At 40.7% G+C, this 24,419-nt stretch overlaps 1 long non-coding RNA gene and 1 other non-coding gene across 2 annotated transcripts; one reads left to right on the top strand and one right to left on the bottom strand.

Moving 5' to 3' along the window:
* The first annotated feature begins 892 nt into the window (after positions 1 to 892).
* TRNAT-AGU lies at positions 893 to 966 on the top strand. Its single transcript has one exon. It is a non-coding gene; the product is annotated as a tRNA-Thr (tRNA).
* Positions 967 to 14,017: 13,051 nt separating this feature from the next.
* On the bottom strand, positions 14,018 to 24,413 carry LOC115948713. Its single transcript, XR_004082501.1, has 3 exons — positions 24,162 to 24,413; positions 17,658 to 18,397; positions 14,018 to 14,510 (listed from the first exon to the last, which is right to left on the bottom strand). It is a non-coding gene; the product is annotated as an uncharacterized LOC115948713 (long non-coding RNA).
* Positions 24,414 to 24,419: the final 6 nt, after the last annotated feature.

Here is a 24,419-nt window from a genome sequence, read left to right as displayed (position 1 = left end):
CGGCCGAGCCGGAACTGCAGCCGGCGCGCGGCCCGGGTTCGGCCCGGGTTTATCGGCGTGAAAAACACCGGGATTCGCCTGGGAAACTAAACAAGTCTAATAAAGGACAGTAGGAGACAAGGACCACAGAGCAAAGGTTATTACAGACGGGCGCATCTTGGCACTCGCTTCGGGGATACCCCTTAATACCTTTTTCCTCCCATCAGCCTGTTGTATATTCATAGATCCTTATGCATAGTAAACTTTTCCCCAAACTAGTTTACATGTTCCAAGCATTGTTTAGGCTGGCTCCTCCTTGGATCCGCCTTTTTAGAGCATGCCGATTCCTTGGTTGTGGTTTTAGTCCACTTTTATCCCCTCCAGTTTGGGCCTTGGTGCACCCTGCCTTCAGAGGGTGAGTGCTGATGGTTGGCAGATGTGTCCAGGTGTGCTCATCCTGTGTGCATTGGGTGTTATCTCATCCCAGCAGGCATTTTAACTCAAGTATATTATATCAGCTATTTCACTACGCTCAAATAACAACAGAAATAAAAACTATATCTTTATAACAAAGCTGCTTTAACACCACACATATAGCATCCATTTAAAATTTGTGAAAAGCCATTATAATATGTATTTATAACAACACGAACCACGGCCAGCTGAGGCACTGCAGGATGAGGCAGGGCTGGAGCTCTGGAGGCAGTCTCGCCTATAAATGTCTGAAAAGCCGACATTTATGCCTTTTCCGCCGCTCTTTACGTGTGCTGTGCCAAGGCCAGGGCGGGCGGGGCGCGGTTCGCGGTCCCGCACGGGGCAGGGCCGGCAGGGCGGCCGGGTTGGAGCGGGCCCGGAGCAGGCCCGGCCCCGCTGCAGCGCTTTAGTGCCTCACTGAAGACCCCGCTCAACGCGTGGCGCCGTGGCTTAGTTGGTTAAAGCGCCTGTCTAGTAAACAGGAGATCCTGGGTTCGAATCCCAGCGGTGCCTGCGCCGGCGGGACGGCTTTTTGTCCCCCGCGCTGTTTTACCGGCCGGGACGGGGATCCGCCGGGGAGAGGAGGAAATGCGCGGGGCATGTGAGTAACAAAAACAGAGTGTGCGGTGGATGTGAGTAACTACAACAAACAGCGCGGGGCGTGTGAGTAAATACAACAGCCTGTGGATGTGCGGTGGGTGGGTGTAAACACAACGAACAGTGCGGGGGGTGTGAGTAAATACACCAAACAGCCCGTGAGTGTGAGTAAATACAACAAACAGTACAGTGGGTGTGCGGTGGATGTGTGTAAATATAACGAACACCCTGTATGTGTGTGGAAATACAACAGCCCATGGGTGTGTGTGTAAATACAACAAACACCCCAGTGTGTGTGTGTGTAAACACAACAAACACCCTGGTGGCTGGGTGTGTAAATACAAGGGCCCAGTGGGTGTGTGTATAAATATAACAGCCTGGCTGGTGTGTGTGTAAATACGAAAAACAGCCCAGTGTGTGTGTGTGTAAATATAACAGCCTGGTGGGTGTGTGTGTGTGTGTAAATACAACAGCCTGCTGTGTGTGTGTGTAAATACAACAAACAGCCCAGTGTGTGTGTGTGTAAATACAACAAACAGCCCAGTGTGTGGGTGTGTAAATACAACAAACAGCCCAGTGTGTGGGTGTGTAAATACAACAAACAGCCCAGTGTGTGGGTGTGTAAATACAACAGCCTGCTGGGTGTGTGTGTAAGTACAACAAACACCCGCTGGGTGTGTGTGTAAGTACGGCAGCCCATGGGTGTGTGTGTACATACAGACACACAGCAACAGCCGCAGCTGGACATCCAGGCTGTCTCCTGTTCGCTTTATGGGGAGCTGTTTTCCAGGAGTCTTTATACACACAGAGTCGGGAAATGCCTCTCAGCACTTTTTCCTCTAATTGCCACATCTTCAGCAGCCCCTAGGGCAAACACAGCTGCGATTGCCTGGTTCTCCTGCCCTTCAGCCGGAGTGCCGCTGACTCCGTGGTTGCTCTGAGGTTTTTGCTGTCCATCAGCACTGAGTCCTGCCTGTCGCCTCTTATCTGCCACTGGAGTTGCAATAAGCACTCTGTGCTACCACGTCATCAGTGACACAGCAGAGGTGTTAAAAATAGGTTAGAAACTTGTAAAATAGTTGATAATTGTTAAGCATGTACTGTTAGTTTGGTTATTATATTGTAAAAGGGGTTAAAAGGGTAGTTATAAGAAATACAGCACTCAAGGTGCCATAACACACTTCAGTCAAGTGCAGCACGAGCCAGTCTGGATAGAGCTGTAATGGGCCAAAAAAGAGCCTTAAACCTTCACACAAATGAAGGATCCAAACAGAAACCAATCCAAAGGGACAAAGAACAGGATAAAAAGGGGCGTCTGACCCACTGAATCCGTGCCACTCCACCTGGGACATCGGGGCCATCTCTGCTGAGCAGCCCCAGCGCCGGCGCTGCTCCATCCCTGAGGGAACGCTCCTGCTCGGCCTGGGCCCCCTTGCTTTGGGCCTTTCTTTTTGTTATAATAAATACTGAAATCACTTTAGTACCAGGAACCTGCTCCTGTTTTTATCAGAGGGACAAAGCTGTTTTCTAGAAATCTTGAAAAATCAAAAGCCAAACCTTGCTCTTTTAGGCATGGGAATTAGGTTCAGTGAAAATATTCCAAATTTGTGTGACTCTAAAGAAAGGCAGAATCCATCCCTAAACCTTAAGATAAAAGGCTTAAAACCCATTAGTACAAGTTCCAGCCTAGCAACCATATCCTTCAGGTGGTTTTTTGCACTCACACAGCAGTGATGGGAGTAAAGGGATTCACAGCCACATTTGGAGATCAGAGTTTTTAGGACTCAAGTCAGCACCTAAATCACAGTTGTCAGTAGCCTGAAAAGTAATGTATAAGGTTTAATGTCTAGGATGAACATTTTGGTTATAATGTTTACCTGCAGGAAACAAAGAAAAGAAAGGAAAGAAAGATTTCTTTGACTAGCACTTAGTACAAAAATGCAGGCTAGATAGTGTTTGGTATGCCATAAATACAAGTAAACCATAATTGCAAACTGTGATATATTTTAAAAAAATTAAAGTAGCCTTGGACTAACCTCCCATAGATTGATATTATCCAAAAGAAAACAGAAGAAACAGACAACTGGAAAGTGCAAATTAAGGAAAATTTGGGAAAAGAAGCTGCAGTGAATGCAGCCAATGAAACAGACATGTTCTCAGCTCTTGCACAGGAGAGAGATTACTTGGGCATCCTTTGCTTTGAATATTTGTATCTGCTGTTACTCTGCTAGTTTCCAGCTAGGTTCTGTTCTTTGGCTTGTAGATGAGAACCACCAATATAAAGAGTTCTGGGCATTTGTATGAAAATTGTTGATGCTCTTTTGTAATGCATCAGCAGGAAGGCCATGATGAGCCAGACAAGAGGGCACTGGAAGGGGCTTGTCACCTCCTGCTTTAACACAGGCACCCTAAAAACAGCCTGAAAACTCAAACTGGACTGCTTTGAGGGAAATCTCAACAAATTAGAGAAATTAGAAAGCTATCTGCAGCCATGTGAAGTTCAGCTGAGGCAGGGCTGGGCTCTGCCCTGGCTCTGTGGGGGCTCTGAGAGCTGCAGAGCAGCTGCAGGAAGGGCCCTGGGGCTCCTGGCCAGTGGCCCACCGGGGCTGGGCCCGCCAGCAGGGACATCCCTGTCCTGGGCATCAGCCCCAGCACTGCCAGGCCAGGGGGGTTGTTCTGCTCTGCCCTGGGCTGGGGCAGCCTCACCTTCAGTGCTGGGGGCACTCTGGGGCACCAGAGCAGGAGAAAGCCATGAAGGCATTGGAGAGTGCCCAAAGGAGGCCATGGGGGTGGGGAAGGGTCTGCAGGGGAAGCCTCAGTGAGGAGCAGCTGAGGGCACTTGGTGTGTTCAGCCTGCAGGAGACTGAGGCCAGACCTCAGTGGGGCTTCAGCATCCTCACAATGGGGCAGCACAGGTGCAGGTACCAACCTCTGCTCTCTGTGACCAGGGCCAGGAGCCGAGGAGGCAGCATGAAGCTGAAGCAGGAGAGGTTTAGGATGGCTGTCAGGAAAGGATTTTTCCCCCACTGTGTGGTCAGGCACTGGAGCAGCCTCTCCAGGAAAGTGGTCACAGCTCCAAGGCTGTCACAGCTCAAGGAGTGTTTGGACAATCCTCTCAGGCACAGGGTGGGATTGTTGGGTGTCTGTGCTGGGACAAAATCTGGAGTCAATGATCCTGATGGGTCCCTTCCAGTTCAGCATATTCTATGATTCTACGAAAATGTTTGAAGGGCAAAATCAGAATCTGAATTGGTTCATGAGCACAGACCTAATTTGTCTGGATTTTGCAAGACTCTGCTTTTATACATTAGTCAGAGATATGTGGCCCCCGCTTCTGTAAAGCCCCACCTTCTGAAATCCCCAAATTTCAAGGATGATCTATATACTTACATAGGAATTAATCCTATAAGACAATATTTAAGTAAATTGGGTGAACCAAGGCATATTTTTTTGCCTAGATTGAAGGATATATTAAAAAAATTTCATACAGTTGCTTGGACATTTTAAATTTGTATTGATGAAATGCCTTCATCTGAGCACTGAGCTTTTTCTGACTGCCCAGAGTGTGTGGTTGAAGGGCCTGCTGGGCTGAGCAATTTGCTCTATTTCTTATTTAGCAATCAACACTAATAAGAAATGTGACACTCACTTCACTGTGCCTGTTCTGCTGTAACAACATCTCAGTGTGCAGTTATTTCAAGATTTGTTACCAGTCTTTTCCTTGGAGGGGAAAAGGATCCTTTCAAACTGCAATCTCTCAGCCTAAAAAGGTGTAAGTCCATCTAAAAAGGTGTAAGTCCATCTGCTTTTTTCATTCATTTTTTCCAGTTTTACACTACCTCTGTGCAAATTGCGAGGAGGAAGGGTAAGCACTGTCTAACAAATGGCAAAATTACATTTTCTCCAAAAATATTGGGGGGTTTTGAGTATCCTGAAATGGGGAATATGGGCAGATTTCAATTTGCAAATGGAAAGGATGTCTATGCTTGTTGAACTTGATTTTGGCTGAGCACTACATCACTCACTTGTTTTCCTTGCCAAAGTGGGCAACTGGACTATTCAGTCAATCAAGCCAACCTCAGTGAAACCATTCTTTGACAGTTTTTTGAAAGAAAATTTGTTTTTTTTTTCTTTTTCCCAGGATTAAGGCTTCAGGTGTCCTTCCTCTGTTACAGGTAATATTTAGTTCCTAAGATGAGAGTAGGGGGAGCAACCCAAGGAAAATACCCACCAATGGGGATTCTGTAAAGAGCTTTAATGCATTTGATTAAAAAAACCTCTGTTAAAGCACCTAAATACTAATCATGCCAAAAGGATTTAGTATTGTTTATCACTGGACTTTCTCCAAAGATTTTTAAGGTAGTTTAAAACTGCTAAACAAATCACTAACTCTTAAGCTAAATGTTGAGTGTGTATGGGGATTTTTTTCTTTTGCACTTATTTGTGGAAATAGACCAGAAGAAGGCTGCATAACTCTAAAGTAGGATTGTAGTAACAAATTTATGAATGTTGTTAAAATTGCATTAAGGCTTATTTGTGCTGTGCCAGGTAGCAGGCAGTAACAGCTGTCTTTGCATAAATATTTGCTTTTTTATTTGTAATGTGAGCTGAATAAGCTTCCTTCTCCCACCCCGCACCCAAATGCTTTATCATGGCATCATTATCCAGAGAGGTAAAGCAGTTGAACTCTGTGTATAATTATATTATCAGTTGCTCTAAAATACAGCATGTTGTGCTTATACAGGCCCCCTGGCCCTTATGCTACTGGTATTTGCAAGGCTGTATTTGAAAATCCATATTTGCTCTATATACAACAATATATTATATATATATCTCCATATATGCTCTATATATATTGCTCATGTATATATATTGCTCATATGTGATCTGTTTAATTTGCAATGAGCAGGAGCACCTGGTCAGAGTAGCCCCGTGCTCCATGAGACCTGTCCTTGTCCCTCAGCTGCTCTTTGGCTCTGCACACACTGCTCTGACCTTTCCATCTTCTGCCATCTGCAGAATGACCACAATACCTCCTGCTCTCACAGAGTTAATGAATGTAGTATGAAGCACTCTGAGCTCTCAGATAAAATCAATGTTATTAAAATCATGTTTTTGTTTTTCTCCTCAGTGAGTTCAGGTCATGCTGGGACCAAGCCTTTTCAATAATGCTGGCAGCATTCACAGATGCATTTAGATTGTTTCTGAGAAAAGGGGCCTGACTGACTTGATCTCATGGATGAGACAGAAAAACAACTTGCAAGTAAAACTTTTGAAATTATTAAATTGGGGAATTAATTTAAAATTTAGCATGTAGGACTGTTTTAGCCTTCTTGTTGAAAGTGCTTATTAACTGTTAAGATTATTTTATGTTTATCCACAGAAATATATGTAATACATGTTTTTACAGGCCATATTTTTCCGACAAGATACTTCTACCTTAATCTCTCAAAATATTGTAACATTTTACATGAAGGTGTGTGTTTATGATATCAATATATGATTGATATTACTATTATTATTATTGGTATTACTATTATACATGTTTTTACAGGCCAGTATTTTTCTGACATTAATCTCTCAAAATATTGCAATATTGTACATGAAGGTGTGTGATTATGATATCAGTATATGATTGATATTACCTGAGAAGGGTTAAGTGTAATATGTAGGTTATGATGAGTATTTAAGAAACACTTTAGAATCTTTCCAATTGCAACATTTATAGATGCCAAATGCAAACCAAATGGCCACAGTCTGTAAGAAAGTAGGTGAATACCCAATTTATGTTCCCATTATGACTGCCTCCTTCAAATGGAAGCTTAAGATGCTCTCCATTATCTATCAGCCCTGGCTCAGCAGGGAGGTCCCAGAGGTGCCAATGTGATGCCAATCCAACAAGAATACAAAGGAGGATCTGGGAAACTGCAGGTCTGCCAGCCTGACCTCCAAGGTTATGGAACAGATCATCCTGAGTGCCATCACACAGCACCTACAGGGGATCAGAAACAGCTGGCACAGGTTTAGGAAGGGCAGGTCCCTCGTGACCAATCTGATCTTCTTCTATGACCAGAGGACTTGCCAATAGATGAGAGAGAGGCTGTGGATGTGTCTGCCTGGCCATCAGCAAAGCCTTTGGTGCTGTCTCACTGCATTCTCCTGGAGAAGGTGGCAGCTCATGGCTTGGACATCTTCACCTGGTTACACCTGGCTGATGGAGTGGTGGTGGATGGAGTTAAATCCAGTTGGCAGCTGGTCCATACTGGAGTCCTCCAGGGCTCAGCATGGGGGCAGTGCTGTTTAATGTCTTTATTGATGATGAGGATGAGGGAATCGAGTGCACCCATGGATGATGCCGAGCTGGTCAGAGGATGGATCTGCTGGAGGGCAGGAAGGCTGCAGAGGGCCCTGGACAGGCTGGATCCATGGGCTGAGAGCACTGGCAGGAGGTTAAACAGGACCGAGTGCCTGGTTGTACACTTTGGCCACACTGACCCCCTGCAGCTCCCAGCTCTGGAGAGTAGCTGGTGTGAAAAATGCGTATTTTATGATTGGCTTTTCGCAAATATTCAAATGAATATTATATGTGTTGTGTTAGAAAGTGATGCTGTATTAATTTTCTTAAGTAGTGTGTTAAATATAGTTTTAGGTTATAAAGGATTCAGAGGAAGAAGCTGACACTGACCAGACAGAATCCTGTGTTTGAATGGAATTTATGCATCATGTATGAGGTGTATGAATATGCAACAGGCTGTTGCTTTTAAGGGTTAATCCTCTGTTAACGTGGGTCCTTTTTCGGGCTTATGCTGCTGATAAAAGGTACCAGAAAAAGGTACCCGGACTGTCCATAGCTCTTTGTTTTTATTGTCTCAAATTGTCCAAAATTTTTATTACTCTAATTATATTGCTATTTTTATAGCCATTTTATTACTATTAGACTTTTAAAAACAAGTGATTGGCATTGCTCACAGCTGGGAAGCTGATTGAGAGCAGCTGAACCTGAGCCCAGGTGTGTGCTCAGGTGGGCAAGAGGCCAATGGCAGCTGGCTTGGATGAGCAATGGTGTGGGCAGCAGGGCAGTGATCGTCCTTCTGTGCTGGGCACTGCTGAGGCCACACCCCGAGTGCTGTGTCCAGCTCTGGTGCCCCTCAGTTCCAGAAGGACACTGAGGTGCTGGAGCAGGTCAAGAGAAGGGAAGTTGATGAAGGGTCTAGAGAATAAATCTGATGAGAAATGGCTGAGAGAGCTAAGGGAGCTGGGGAGGGCTCAGTGTTGAGCAAAGGAGGCCCAGGGGGAATGCTGTCCCTCTCTACAGCACCCTGGCAGGAGATGGAGTGGATGGGGATCGGGCTCTCCTCACAGACAACCAGGGACAGGACAAGGGGACACAGGCTTAAGCTGCCCCAGGGAGGTTAAGCTGGAGATCAGGAGGAGTTTTTTCACAGAAAGGGTTGTTAAACATTGGAAGGCACTGCCCAGGGAGGTGGTGGAGCCACCATCTCTGAAGGTGTTCAGGGACCAGCTGGATGTGACACTTGGTGCTCTGGTCTGGTTGACAAGGTGGTGTTTGGGCCAAACCTTGATGCAATGATCCCAGAGATCTCTTACAACCTAACTGGTTCTGGGATTCTCTGAAATTAACACCTGGTAAAGACAGGGAATCCTTTCAAGGTAAGTATGATAAATTATAATATTTTTAAAAAGGATTTTACAGGAGTTCAAATATTACCCTGACCAATCTATATGATAGACTCAAATCCCTAGAATTGTTAACTGTTCTCTGGTCTTTTTATCCACAAAGCACACAGTGTTCTACAGTTTTAGAGCTATAATGAATCTTTGAAATCATATTTAGGTGGAACCAAATAATAATTTAATTGCCAATAGCAAGAATCCTGTTAAATTATTTGAGCAGGGAGAGCAAATCTACCTGCCTGTGAAAATTTGTGATAAAGTTAATGGTATGAGTTCTTCAGCAGCAATTGTTTGGGTCGTCTCTGGATATAACACATGGGTAATTTAACCATGATTTTCTTGAATGGTTCCTAAATGGCACTGTGTTTTCTTAATCATTGTGCATGTTTTCCTTAATTTTCTAGCTTGTGTGGGCAAGGACAAAAATTTGTGATAAAGTTAATGGTATGAGTTCTTCAGCAGCAATTGTTTGGGTCGTCTCTGGATATAACACATGGGTAATTTAACCATGATTTTCTTGAATGGTTCCTAAATGGCACTGTGTTTTCTTAATCATTGTGCATGTTTTCCTTAATTTTCTAGCTTGTGTGGGCAAGGACAAAATACACAAGATACAAATTCATGAAGAAGTCAGGAAGTTCTCGATTGTTCACATGTAATCTGTGACCAGAGCCTCCTGTCAGTCATACAGTGCAGTCTCAAGCTCAGTAAAAAGATTTTCAGCTTAGAAAAGCACAGTTTAAATAATCAACTATGTTACCTTTATTTATTTGGTGGTTATTTTTATGATGCCTGCCTTTGGTTTAAATGCAAGACACTCAAAATACATTCCAGAAGAACTCATCAGGTGAGTCCAGCCTGAAGCAGTGCTCTGGCCAGAATCTGCTTTTTGGTTTTCATGTGACACTGTCATGTGTTACGAGTTGAAAGTGAAGCCTTGTCTTGAATTAGTCTAATAAAACATTTTCCTTCTGGAATGGAAAATACCATAATTCCATTCTTTTATGAAAGCCTTACAAATTAACTTGGGAACAATAAATAAAAGATCTTTTAATGTATGTAATTGGAAGAGAATTTTGTGTCCTAGCAGCTTCTCATGATTTATCCTAATGGTGGCAAATTTATTGGGATGAGAAAGAGAGGAGCAAGGAAATCTGCCTGCCTGTATGTTTCCTCTTGTTGTCTAACAGCAGCTGCATCACTGGAAAATGTGTTCTAATGAGAATATTTATTTTTTCAATAGGAGACTAAACTGCTTTATAGAGTTCTGGATTGAGCCAAATGACTTTTAGAGCCCAGAAATTAAATTTTGAAATGTGTCAACTTAGATTCTAGCTTTGTTTTCAGCTGCTACTGCTGCAGGTTTTCTCTTTTGGCGTCTAACTGACATACTGTGTGAACACTTAATAAATAAGTTGCACATAAGGTGGTGGAAAAAGATGATATATTGCCGTATTTTCTTTGACTTAATCACAGCCTATGCAGTATCTCTAAGGATCTGTAGGGAATAAATTTAAGTTATCCCAATAGGTATATTTTTAATAAGCTTTTATGCTAGACAGTTGCCAGAATGTGATCTGTATCTGTTATTGATTAATAGCTGAATTAGGAACACAAAACTAACCTGTTCTTGAGAATCAGCTCCTGGGATTCTATCAAGCTGCTATGGAAGAACAGCATGTGAAATAATACATTAGCAGCTTAGTATTTATATAAAAATATGAAGTGATGAAATAGAAAGGCAGTATCTGGCAATTGAAAGAATTCTTAAAGTGCCAGAATTGCTGCAGAAGATCTTTAACTTGTGTGCTGCTGTGATTAATAATTTTCTTAGGCATTTCATAGCTTGCTCTGTGAAATTGTATCCAGAACTTACCACAATAACAGTTAAGTATTACTTAACATAAGAACATATCTAGACTCAGATTGAATCAGACTGACAGTGTATCTGCCCAGTGTCCTGTCTAATAACCATGGCCAACAGCTCATGTCTAGGGCAGAAGGTAGGCACAGGGCAAACAGGCAGCAATATTTGGCCAGAATACCCTGCCAGCCTCTGGTGATTTCCAGCTCGGGGTCCTGAACTTTCAAACACAGATCTGATCAAATTTAATTTTTCATTCCTCCATGTCTGTGAATAGGGAAAAGCGAAGTGACTCCTGCAGGCAGATTTGCTTATTGGAGATATATTTTATCAAAGTGGCAGTTGCCTAAAGAAGGGAAGTTAGAGGCTGCCAAATGTTTAGTGGCTGTTTATTGCCACACTGACTACAGGCTTGGGGGAGGAGATCTCCACTTTGCCTGGGAGCTGCCATTGCTGCCTGCACCTTATTCACAAAGACTTGGGTGAAAACATTTGACAAAAACATCAAGTGAAGCCACACTGCCTGTTAACCCCTGTTTGTAGGATTGCTGTTTTGTCTTTCCTGACGTGCTGAGCTGTGATGTGTCATTCCTCAGCAGGCATGTTCAGCTACATGTGTCATGGCTGTACAATGTGATGTCTGTATCGTGGAAGGATTTGCCACAGTGTCAGCTCTGGATTTTGGGGAGAGGGAGGGGGAGAACTGTTTGGGATACTGCATATTGGAAAACAAAGACATTTCCCAGTTACTCCTTTGCTGCCTGTAGAAAATATTGATATGGATGGTTTAATTTGTAAGTAATTTGCAGAACTTAATACTTGTTGCTTGTAGGCTTGTTTTAAGGTTTTCATTGTCTGTTCTTACAAAGTAAGCAATGATACCAGAGTGTCTTACTGAGAGAAAAGTGACTTGCCTCCATCACCCAGCAGAGGAGTCCCTGATGCATTTTGCTATTGATGTTTACGGCCTAGCTGTAAAAGAGATGGAAGTGGCCTGTGAACTTGGAGATAGATATGGTAGATATCCCATAGTGTCACTTAAAAGACAAGAATTCAACAGAGGCCAGGAGGAGAAGAGAGCAAGAGGACACTGAGCAATTTAGATTCTTTAGGACCTGTGCTGCTCCATTCTCCAGGCAGCCTAGCTCATAACTACACCAGATTTAAAGAAAGAATTTTTGAATGCTTCACTGTATTTGAGTTCATAATGAAACACAAGATTGTTCAAGCTCTGAGTGTAGCTAGCTAATAAATTGCAAGTTGTGTGCCTTCCTGCAGCAGAATAGAAAATTTTTCATCCAAAAGGCTGAAACCCATAGCCCCAAAACATGAGGTTCTGTGGGACTGATGGGAGAAGTAAGGCAGTTTTGGAAGTGTTCTTTGACCTCTTTGAAAAATATTTTTTCATTAGCTGTGCTTGGTTCATGTGCAGAATTTTGTCTTTGTGCAGGTGTTTACACTTCTAATATTTTAAATGTCTATTTGCCTATCTTGGCAAATTGTGCTTGCATTTTTTCAGATGGTGAAGCCATTACACTTCAGTTTATTTTCAGTTCACTGTTCTACTTTTGTTCCAACAGGGAAGGAGTCTGTAGGGATTCAAATAACAAGCAGGGCCCTGTAGATGCAGATGAAGTCCAGTGTACACAACTCATGTAGCATGTAGTTTCTATCCTGTGGCATCCAGTCTCTACAGAGTGCACCACTGCCATGTGCCAACTCACTGGCAGTGAGGGTGTGCACAGAAAGAGAACCAGCAGTAGATAATTTGGTTGCCCACCTCTGGTGAGATGAAGAAAGTTTCTCTTCCCTTATAGGCTTGCATCTCAGCTGTGAAAACTGTCCAAGTATGTTCATTTTCTCATTTCATTGCTCTTTCCAGTAAATAGTTCTTAACTCGTGATTTTTCTGTGCCTGCAATTCTCCTCTCTGTCCCAATGTCGTGGGAGGGAGAAGTGAGGGAGTGCCATGTTTCATTGGGAACACTAAATCATTCCTAAACATGACATAGGGCCTCCTACATGTAGCATTCCTGTTTGGCCAAAGACCCTTTCAATCCACAAATGAGTTTAATTTTAGTATATTTTGAAGGCATTTATTAATGGCTGTGGTCTCTCTGCAGTCTCTGTACATCTCTTTCATTATGATAAAGGTCAAGAGGTGCAGACAGGCTTGTGGAACCTGCAGCACAATTCGTGCAGGTTCAGAGCTTTTTTCTCATCCTGGAGATGTGAGATTGCACAGGTTGCATGGGCATACAGGTGTGAGGGGTTGTGGGAAGCTCTGTTTCACATCCTGTAAGGCAGGCATGCATGTTTCCATGCATTCAGCAACTATCAGAAAGCCAGCAGCTTCTCTCTTTTACACCATTTGAAAGATGACACCAGGGGAAGCATCTGTCTTTTGTGGTTTTGCAACAGGACTTTTCTTTCTTTCAAAAAACTGTAGTTAAGCTATGATTAAGGTTTAAATATACAAGTTCTTTTTAATATTATTTGGAGAGGTAGTCAAGCAGTGGTGACTTGACGTGGATGGCACAACTCCCACTGACTGCGCCATAGTGAGGTTTTCATTCAATACAAAGGCAAGAAAGAATCTGATTCATAATGAAGGGAGGAAAAGATGAATCAATTCAGGCTGTGTGGGCAGATTCTTTCCTGTTCTGTTAACTGTGCAATGCCATCAAAACAACAAGGTCTGTCCTTATCTCCTGTAGTATTTATGGTTATTCTTTACTTACAGATGACTAAACACAATTAGCCCCTATAATTAGCTGTTTGTTGTCTATGGAAACTGTTGAATGATGGCTTTTTCTGAAAAACCTCTTGTTAATACTTTAACATGAGAAATATTTTTAAATGGTCTGAATTACAGCTTTTTAAAAATGATGTGTCAACCAAGTGTTGTTTGTAGATTTTTTTTAAACAAAGTGGTTTTTAGTATGTATACTATATCCATCAGAAATCTTTCTTTTTGTCCAGTGATAAAATAATAGTTAAAAATAACATGAGAGTTATAACTATCATAAAAGCAAATAATATGACCATTTATACATATTATTTCATTTGACATATCTTGCTGAATGAACATGCTAGAGGGTCATAGCTCAGAAATAATTTATTATAGTGTCCCTAATTACTATGAGTATGGCTTAATATTTGAAAAAATTACTGATATAAACTATTAAATTAAGTCAGCATGTTTATTTCAGATTAATTATACTATATATAGTGCTTCTCTATTACAACAAATACTTACTGTCGGTGACAAAAATTGTCAAATAGTATGTTAGATCTGTTTGGCCAGCCCTGAGTGGCTATTTTTTCAGTACTAGACTTAAATTTTTTTTAAATTAACATTTTAATTTACATGTCATTTTCAGGCAGAACAGAATCACTTTTTTTTTCCTTATGTGTTATGCTCTTTTATTATGTGCTTCTCAAGGTAATTTGAGTTATCTTTATGTAATAAATATGTATTGATGCACTATCTTAATTGATCAGGGTACCACTATCCTATTATTTCCCTACCCTTAAAGCAAACCAAACCCAATCCTTATTCTTTATAGTATATTATCTATACTGGCTGAGTCCTAAAGTTTGCATATTGAATGAAAAAAACCCTCAAGACTTTTACTTCTCAACTCTAACCAACTGAAAAGATATGCAGGTCTCTCTCTGCAGTTCTTTGACTACTGTCTTTGAAAACTGAAGCATTGGGTTAACTTGGGACACCTGGTCCAAATGAATAACCTGCCTTGGTGGCCATGGCCAGAACCTGCTGCCCTTCTAAGAACTGGGTGAAATTCATGTGCTCCTTAATATTGATTCCCATGACAAGTTGTGATTTCTGTGACAACTGACAAGTTGTGATTTCTTCCGGCATTCTCTCTGGCTGTGGTCTGTGGAAACAAACACAGAAGATTAAGGGAGAATTAATGAATTAGTAGTTGCAAACACAAATTTGGGATTATCAGAGGCTGTTATGAAATAGTACATCTCTCAAAAAAGGTGCTAAAACCTGAAGCATCACTTGGACCCATAACACTGCTGTTTAGATATTGTGGTCCAAATCCAGTGTCACATGACTGTAAGAGAAGGATTTAGTCACTTCTTCTGATGTTGTCTTGTTGAATCTCTGACTTAATAGTTTCCAAATGTTTTCACATAAACTGATTATGCAGCTGCTGCTGGTTTCTGTGTTTCAGCAGCTCTAAATGTGGGGCCCTTAGGAGAGCATAAAAATAGATTTGGGGCTGCCTTGGCACCATTGGTTTTAGGGCTGCCTGGCAGTGCTCACAACTAATGCAGCTGCAGAGCTCTTGGTTGGTACTGTACAATCTGAAATTGATCCACATATTTGCTCTGCATCTGCTCTCCCCTGTGAAGAACTTCAGGAAGAATATTAATAATGCCCATGGCATTGAAAATTGCCCATAAGGAAGAGGAGCATATGTTATGCAGTAAATAGAAATATTTCTGAAACAAAGTTACATTGTGGGAATATTAAGATGGTGAATGCTTGCACATCAAGATTTACACATCACTGAGGGGTTTTGTGTTAACTTTTTGTGCCCTTGAGAGGCTTTGCAGAAATCTGAGCCCTTCTGTGCTGGGATGCATCAAGTAAATTACCAGCAAAAGGAGTGAGATTGGTGCCAAGCTAAATGTGGGCTCTGCAATGAATATTTGTGTTTCCAACTGGGATTAATGTACTTTTAGTAGATGTATAGACACAGGATGAAATATTTACAATTTCTTGACATTAATTGACAGTTAAATATTTGCTAGTGTGGCTTGCTTTTGAGAAGTAGGAAGCCTTTGTGATTTTTCCTTCTGCGTCACTGTAATCAATGGACACTGCTTTGCCATTAAGTTCAGCAAATGTAGGATTGAGAACAGATTAACTCATCACTATACACCAGTTCTGTACAGCAGGGGAGGCAAGAAGAGTTGAATTTGTGCTTGCTGCACCTGTGGCCGAGGAAAATGATCAATGCCTTGTTGGCTAATGAAATTATGGTATTAAATATGATCTCTTTGAATCACTATCTTTGTTCAAGCTAGTACAATGCCATTTTTATGGACATAACTACTATTTTTTCATAGTTAGAGCAGAAGAGCATGGAATAAGTAAGATTAAAAAACAACAATTGTTGTAATTACTGTCATTTATGAATGCTGGCAAATTACTATAGTAAGGGAATAGTTTAAAAGGGGTAGGTTTTCCTAAGTTACATGACAATTATATGTGAGCTGCCATATTTTTTGTAGTCAACAAAACAAATGCATACACATATTTTTGTTCATTTGTTCCAAGAGGGTCTGTGAATAATGATAGATTCATAAATGCTAATTACAGTTAACTCCCAAAACAACTGGTTGTGTGAGATAGTAACTGAAAAATCTATAAACATCTCAAAAGTGTGTGAGTCTGACAGTGTGAATACAAATTTAAATGTAAATGAATACTTGGGTATTTTATTCAAATAGGTTTTGAAGCTGGTTTAATCTTTCCAGCACCTCCCCTGACATGGGCAGAACAATCACTATGGGAAGAAGTGACACCCTGATGAAGAGTATTTGAACACTGATCCCTGTAGATGTGTGCACCAATCTGGGGATCATGGGATTTTCTGTGCTATGTATGCTGTGTTACCCTGGAGTCCTCTCAAATCTGTACAAGATCAAAGAACTTATCTGTTAGCTACTTTTAATTTAGGATTTGTGACCCCCATGGTTCTATCAGCTTGATTGCTTTCTGTTTAAAAGAATTCATAAATGTGTTATATATAAATATAGAGCAACATATGGAGCAATCTATGTATAAATTGATTTTATTATTGTTGCCTGCTGTAGGATTCTCCCTATGCCCTCTGAAATGATTGGTTCTGAGATTTCCCAGAGTGAGAACTCTGTACAGAAATTATTTATTTATTAAAGGTGTAGTTACCTTCACTTAATTGTGATTTTCAGTAGGTATCCTTTTGCAACATTCCTGGCTCATCTACCACTACAAGCACTCGTGGATACTATTCTAAGTGGTTTTACTGCAGATTTCTTTGATTTTATTTCCTAATTTTTATTAAAATAATATTTTTCATTCATTTAGTTGGCTGCCCTATCTGGCACCTTTATCTTCAGCTGAGGAAATAGCTGGAATGTTTGACAGCCACGTGGATACTGGGGAGGGGATGCACCCTTGGGGAGCTCTGCATGCAGCCATGCCACTGCTGCCCTCGGGGATAAATGAATGAATTCCAGCTCAGGGGAGCACCACTGATCCCTGTCAGAGGCTGATGTGTATTGTCACAGGACATATTTTATGAAAAATCCTTTTGTTAGGATTTTTTTCTCCTGAGAAGCTGAGAGGCCTCAGAAATGAAATGTAAACAATGATTATCTGCTGCTGTGGAATGCAACAGGTGCATCTGTGATTTGTCTCGTGTGGTTGTTTCTAATTAATGGCCATTCACAGTCCGGCTGTCTCAGACTCTCTAGTCAGTCACAAGATTTTATTATCATTCCATTCCTTTCTATTCCTTTCAAGCCTTCTGATGAAATCCTTTTTTCTATTCTTTTAGTATAGTTTTAACATATAATTTTCTTTTAATATAATATATATAATAAAATAATAAATCAGCCTTCTGAAACATGGAGTCAAGATTCTCATCCCTTCCCTTGTTGGGGTTGCCTGCAAAATTCAACATTTGGTGACCCCAAGTGAGGAACATTCCCACATTTGGTGACCCCAAATGAGTGAGGAACATTGCCACAGTGTATGAAAGGGGATCTCAGATGACTCAACCTTCACTAACACGGAGGTGCACAGGCAGAAATTTTCTTGATATTGTCTTCCAGTTTTTGACAAATATCTCACTGCCTCAGGCATTTGGTTCACAGATGATTTTGTGTCCTAACAATAGGTATGGTTAAAGCTTTGTGAAAAGACATACCAATGCTCTCTTAAAACAATTTTGATAATCTAAATCACTGAGTATCCTCATACTCACTGCCTTTTTTCCCCCCTTCTCTCTAGGCATACTTACAGCTGAATCCACAGGGCTGCCAGTCTTGTTCACTCATTGTTCAGTTGTTGGAATGATTTTCCCTTCTCGTTCTTCAACTCATTTATCACAGGTTCTCCTTTTATTTTCATGCTTTGGTTGGAACATACAAGTAGGATCCACAGCTCTGCTGCACAGACTGTGTCATAGTTAAAGGATATATTGGATTACAGGGTTTTCTTTATGCACAAGAAAATCTGACTTTTCATGGTTTTAAACTCCATTGAATGTTGAAGCAGCTTTGATTATTCTACAAATCTCTGACAGTAGTTTTGTTCCATGGTTTATGATTATCCCTTTTTTTTCTCCTCTCTGAAATGTGGTCTGAATTAGCATGCTGATTTGTGAAAACATTACTGGGTTTTATATTAATCAGATTTCACTTGCACACTTCAGATAGATTTTAGTTTTTATAAATTTTGTACAATAATAAAAACAGCCTAGGCAGCATGGAACAGAGATGAAAATCAGGGCAGGTGTAATTTCCTGTCCCCAGCTGTGAGCCCACCATCCTTGATGACATGCTACCAGTTTTTTACCACTCTAGCTGTTACTGTCAATAGCTGGCAGGATCACTGAGGATCCAGAAGGACAGTGTTTGTGGATCCAGTGGACAAACCAAAGAGAGCAGAGCATTTTGTGTCATGGAAATCCACCTCATGACTTAGTACTGATGGACTTGACGTGTTCTGTGTCCTCTTCCTGGCAGGTGCTGGCTCAGCCTGGGTAAAGATCAGACATCCACACTTTAGAACAGGTTGGCATGTCTCTTTCCTAGTGCTTTAAAACTTATTTTATCTTTTAGTGAAATTAGCTAAACAGATGATTGTCCTGATACACAAATACATTGTCTCCCCTTTTATTTCCTATTTATTTCCTTATATTTCCATTTATATCCTTTTTCACTCTCTCTGTGGAACAGTTTTACTGAGGAACACTTCTAAATTCTTGCTGTGTTATCAGTCTACTGATTTTAAGAAGAACTTTGGGAAATAAGATGTAATTTGCTCTTTTATGAACACCAAAACCACTGTGCTATGAACACATATTGAGAACGTCGAGAAGAAAATTCAGAATTGTCAGTAATAATTATTCTAGTTGATTCCAAGGATACTTTCATACTGTAAAATCATTAGGACTTTTAAAACTATGTGGGGTTTCGCAGTGAAAAGTGCAACCCTTCATGCAGAATGGGTGTAAGAGAAATTTATACTCCAAAATATACCATTGGAACTTGAAAAATATAATTATAGTAGACAAATAAGGGAAACAAAGCCATACTTAAGTCTTAGTGACAACCTCTGAGACGGGTGAAACACAAACTGCATTTTCTAGGACCAAATAAAACCTTTAAGGAAGTATCTGGGCCAAATTTTAATGAAGACTAGCCAGAGACACTAAATTTTAGTTATTGGTAACACAAGTAGTAGGAAATAAAAAAAGAAAAAAATTGTTGATGAAACAGGAGAAGCCTGGTTATCCTTACCCTCTACTGTGCTTTTCCTGTTGAACTGGTAATTGGGTGTAAGTAAAATGGCAGTCTATAATAAGTGTAGTATAGACTGCAGCTATTATTCAGTTTACAGTGGAATTACTGCAGTGCTTGTAGTCTGGTTCAGAACTGTTGTGTCAGTATTGCTGTGATTGTAACCCAGAGCTTCTTGGTGAAATGGCAGAGCACCAGCTCTGTGCTATTTTCTGGGTTCCCCATCATTGGGAGGAATGAATGAATCTGATTCCATGTTCTTAGAGGGCTAATTTATTATTTTATGTTACTATATTATATAAAAGAATGCTATACTATGCTATACTAAAGAATAGAGAAAGGATACAGACAGAAGGCTAAAAGATATTCATGAAAAACTTGTGACTCTTTCCAGAGCCCCGACACAGCCTGACCGTGATTGGTCATTAAGTCAAAACAATTCACATGAAACCAATCAAACATTCACCTGTTGGTAAACAATGTCCAAACCACATTCCAAAGCAGCAAAACATGGGAGAAGCAATCAGTTAATTATTGTTTTCATTTTTCTCTGAGGCTTCTCAGCTTCCCAGGAGAAGAAATCCTGGTGATGGGATTTTTCAGAAAATATGACAATGACACCAGCCCTGAGTTACTTGCTGCACCACTCCTCAGCCAGCAGCTTGCTGAACAGCCTGCTCTGGCTAACTTGTAAGTCTTTGCACAAGTTTCCCAGTTGTAAGAATGGATGGAAGACAGGTCTAAAACTTACCAGTGTTCCCAGCTAATGGGTAACATTACAGCAGAGGGCATTTTCTGGGCTGCTAGGGGGAACACTACAGGGTGGTGTGACAAGGGAGCTGCTCTGCAGCCTCTGCATCTGCACTGCAGCAGTTTACAACCCTTCTCCACAGTACAAAATCCAGTCACTGAACTGATCTGAAGTGTCTGTTCAGTCCTAATTAGATGTTTTGCATTTCTGTGCATGCTCCATTTTAGATAAGCCTGATTGTATGTAACACTTTAAATAATTTCTAATTTTTTTTCCCTTTCTTTTTAACAGAATTGGAGGCTGGGAGCACATTGCTGAGCAACCTCAGGTGGCTATTTTCATCTCTTCTGATAACAGTATTTATTCTGAGCAAAGATATTTGTTCTCTCCCTAGGAGATAGCTTTAATGTGCATTCATTCTGTGAGTTAGAGGAGCTTTCATGCGTCTAATTCCAATCTGTTTGATCTCCTACTTAAATTCTAAAATAAGTCTAGTAACTCATGCAGCTAGTATATGTTGGATAAGAATGTATTGATAGTTTGTTCCATTTCCTTCTGTAGAAAAGAAGTAAAGTAATAAAGACAACGTCAGGCCCCACTGAGCCTGTTATTTCTGTGAATTTTCGCAGGTGAAGGGGAATCCAAAAACACATTAATTCACCTAAAATGTGATTCAGCCTTATTTTAGGCTGCTCTTCTATAATTTACAAGCAGAAGAGACTTACTTCTTGACTTACTTTAGCCCTCATTTACCAAACATTTTGTATGTCAAGGAAAATAGTAAATCCTTTAAGACTCCAGCTACCAGAGAGAGTAAGCCCCTAATATAACCAGAGCACAAAAGGATTTATCATAAACAAAACTAAATTATCCAAACTCATCTCATCAGTAGATTTGAAGGAACTGGAAGAAAAGAGAAATCAGCTTAGCATCTTAGTAGATTTGGGGTCTCACTATTGTCTTGCAGTGCTTTCCTACTGAGTAGATAACAAACCCCAGCATCATCACAGTTTAAATAAAGTCAGCAGGGAGGGAGGAGATGTGGTGTGATGTTGAAATAGCATTTCAGTGTGGCATCACAAGTGAAATGAATGTGTAGGACCTCCCTGTCCTGGTGAAACCTGCAGAATTCCTGTGTGTGCAGGACACTGGGCAGGAGCTCAGAGATTCCAGGGCACAGGGGATGAGTGAGCTGTGCTGGCCTGTGATGGATGGCAGCCTCCTGAAACAGCTGCCACAATCCCTGATATAAAGCAGCAACTTGAGATTAAAAACCCAGTCACACAGAAAATATTTAAAGCCACAAAGAAGAGAGACTTGTTGTGGTTTGGCTTTTTCTTTCAGGTGTCTGGAATGACTTGTTGTCCAGTGGAGCTCAATGATAAAGTACAGCTTAAAAAATGTGTTAAGGAACCTTGATAAACTTCCTCTAATTATTTCTGTAAGTATTTGAAACGCAGACAATTCTAATCCTCCTCTGTAATTATGCTGCATGTTTCAAAAATCTGATCTTAGTAACACAATTAAACACAAATGAGACATAATTTATTTAATGGAGAGGTTGTGTGGACCTTCAGTTTTGTTAAGAGAGCTAAGTTACAAGTATAAAAAAACCCTTAATATGCAATTAATGCTGCCTTGATAGTAGTTACAAAGACAACTGAACCCTTTCAAGAGAGAATAATTTTATTTTGTTTTTCAAGCAATTACCCTAATGTAATTGCTGCTCATAATCTGGTCTGCTTGCTACCAGCTCAGAATTTCATAGAATGTTCAGTGTCATAGGAATATCACAGCTTTGCACTCTCTTTGCCTGTACATTGGTGATGTTCTTACACTATTTCTCCATCAAACACTTTGTATTTGCCTTCCTGTGATACCAAATTGCTCATATTTATTCCGATCACATTTCATGAAATTAATGTAAATTATAACAGGGTTTTTTCAGCTCTACACAGAATTCATGAATAACAAATTCCTAAAGAAGAGGAAGGAAAATAGATCACTGTGAAGTTTAGTAATGATCTATAATGGATCAAGGCAGAAATAGTGTTAAAATTGGTGCAGCAAAGTACCCTTGAGAATTTCCTTCTCTTTCAGGGAGAGCGCAGTTGTCACTAAATGTAAACTTCATTAAATGCAGCTAGAGAGTGATGTGCAGTGATGCAATAAACCCAGAGACGAACAGTGTGAGGCTGAGACAAATAATGTCTCACCACACCTAATGTTTTCTACCCAACTTTTCTTCAATGCCATCTGTCAAAAGAGAACAGTGGTGATTATTATGGGATCACAGCCTTGCTGATCTGCACAAGGCTGTACATGCATTGAAACTGATACATGCTGAAAAGGAGATAAATGCATATAAATTACTTGTGGAACTGGTAAAATTAGAGTCTTAGTTTAAAGAAATCTCAACCAAATGAATCCATGGATATAGATGCTTGTAAAAGAAGCATAAGCTTTTACTAGTTAGAGAAACTAGATACAGGGGGAACTGATGTGAATAAAGTAATAAAATGACATGTAATCAGAATAAGACAGGTGTTACACACATAGACAGGTTAAGGTTCCAAGTTATTTTAATGTTTATAGTACCAATATTGACAGAATCCATAATATTTGTATTATTCTATGTCTTCATTTTTCTACTGAATATTTAAAAAAATTATAATATCTTTTGATTACACTCAGTAAACCTTTATCAAAACTTTCCTTTGGTGGTGTTACATGACTTTTGTGATCCAGTTCTGTCAAAAGCATTAAAATGATGCTCCAGCATACATAATGTATAAGGCGTACTCCTAGAGCCATCTCTGTACCATGTTTTGAAATAGGATATGAAGGCTTGACACATGGCTGGAGCAATGATTCAGTTTGGCACAATTCTTTTAAAGGGATTTTAAAATAATCTGCAAATCATCCTGATGTAGAACACCTAGGATGGGTTCTGTTGGTTGTTTTCAAGGTGGATGTTGTGATGTGATAATTAATTCCCCTAGGCCAGCAGATGCTGGAGCATACACATATGTACATTCATATATAAGTATTCTAAAATATACATATATTTATGTGAATACTAAAGTGTGTGACTGAAAATCAGGTCTCAACATTTAAATTAGTCTTATGTGAACATCAAAGTATAACTCTAAACTGAGTGGATTTCATCTTAACCAGTTAGTGGCATGGACACAATCTGTTAAAAAAGGAGTCTGCATCCATCATTTTGCTTTCAATCCTATACAGTGCACTGTTTTGGTAAGATGCAAGGGTGTTATTTAATGGAAATGAGAGATATAATTTACTCATAATTATCACAAAAAGGGTTAATGCAGAATGTAGAAGTGACTGTATGTTTTTCAAATTACCATAATAGACTCACCAAGGAAAAATTCTTTTATGAAACATTCCATTATTGTTTTTACAGACCCATAATTTGAGGATTACTGCTCAAAAACCCAGATGAAATGATTTTACAATCAGGGGTCCATTAAAGGTTTAAGAATTGTCTGGTTAGATTACAAAGAATTTAGTTGTGAAAAAAAAGTGTGATTTATTATGCTATTTAAAGTTGCACAGACACAAGTGAAACAGGCTGTATCTGCAGAACAGATACTGCTGTGCTGAGTGTGGGACCTTCTCACCTACAGGTAAACTTTGTACTGACCCACTAATTATTTCTGCATCTCTAGCACAGTAGAAGTATTTATTATGACATCCATTTCTCTCATTCCAGGTGCACCCACATAATACTGTTGATCCTCAGGCCAATCATCCATTAGGCATTCATTAAGAGCCAGAGCGATAGGCAAATGCAAATTGTAATGATAATAATTCCAGCAAAGGAGTTGATAAGGAAAAGGTGAGGCACAGGTCTGTAGCTCAGTGAGGGTAAGGATCTCAATCTGATGCACTACAATAGCCACACTTTATATTGTTGAAATAAAAAGGCCTAAAGCACCGGTACTGGTTCTCAGAGGCAGTACGTGACCATCTGCAAATGGGAAAACAAGGAAAAGTTCAGCAAACACGCGAGGTACAGCTGGTTCACTGTAGCTGTTTAGGGCAGCCTGGGCAGGGGTACCTGTCCCCTTGCACGGCTTTGCAATTCTCCTCAGGAAGTTCCCAGTTAACTTCTGTCGTCTTGTTGCTTGTAAACACATTAAGCTTTGTCCATTTTCAGTGGGAGAGGATGGGTTTACGTCGTTTACAGTAATTCGAATTGGGGGCCTTGCTGTGGATACGTTACCTGTGCGATGACAGATGAGCTGTTTCACGGTCGGCAGGGCCTGGAAGGTTCGGGCCTGGGTCCCAGCGCTCGGTACGGCTGAAGGCGGTGGGAGCTCCAAGGGCAGCCGGGCTCCTGGGGAACTTTTCCCCGTGCGCCCATCACCGATCACAGCGTTCACCCTCGGGAGCTGCAGCGGAGCCAACTCAGCGTAGCTCCGGAGGAAACTCCCGGGAAAAGGCATCCGGCTGACCCGCAGGGCCGAGGCGGCTCCCGGCC

Source organism: Geospiza fortis, unplaced genomic scaffold, assembly GCF_000277835.1.
Source record: "Geospiza fortis unplaced genomic scaffold, GeoFor_1.0 scaffold383, whole genome shotgun sequence".
In the NCBI taxonomy this organism is placed as follows: domain Eukaryota; kingdom Metazoa; phylum Chordata; class Aves; order Passeriformes; family Thraupidae; genus Geospiza; species Geospiza fortis.
Note: the sequence above shows the minus strand (reverse complement) of the source record. Positions and strands in the feature narration are given on the sequence as shown.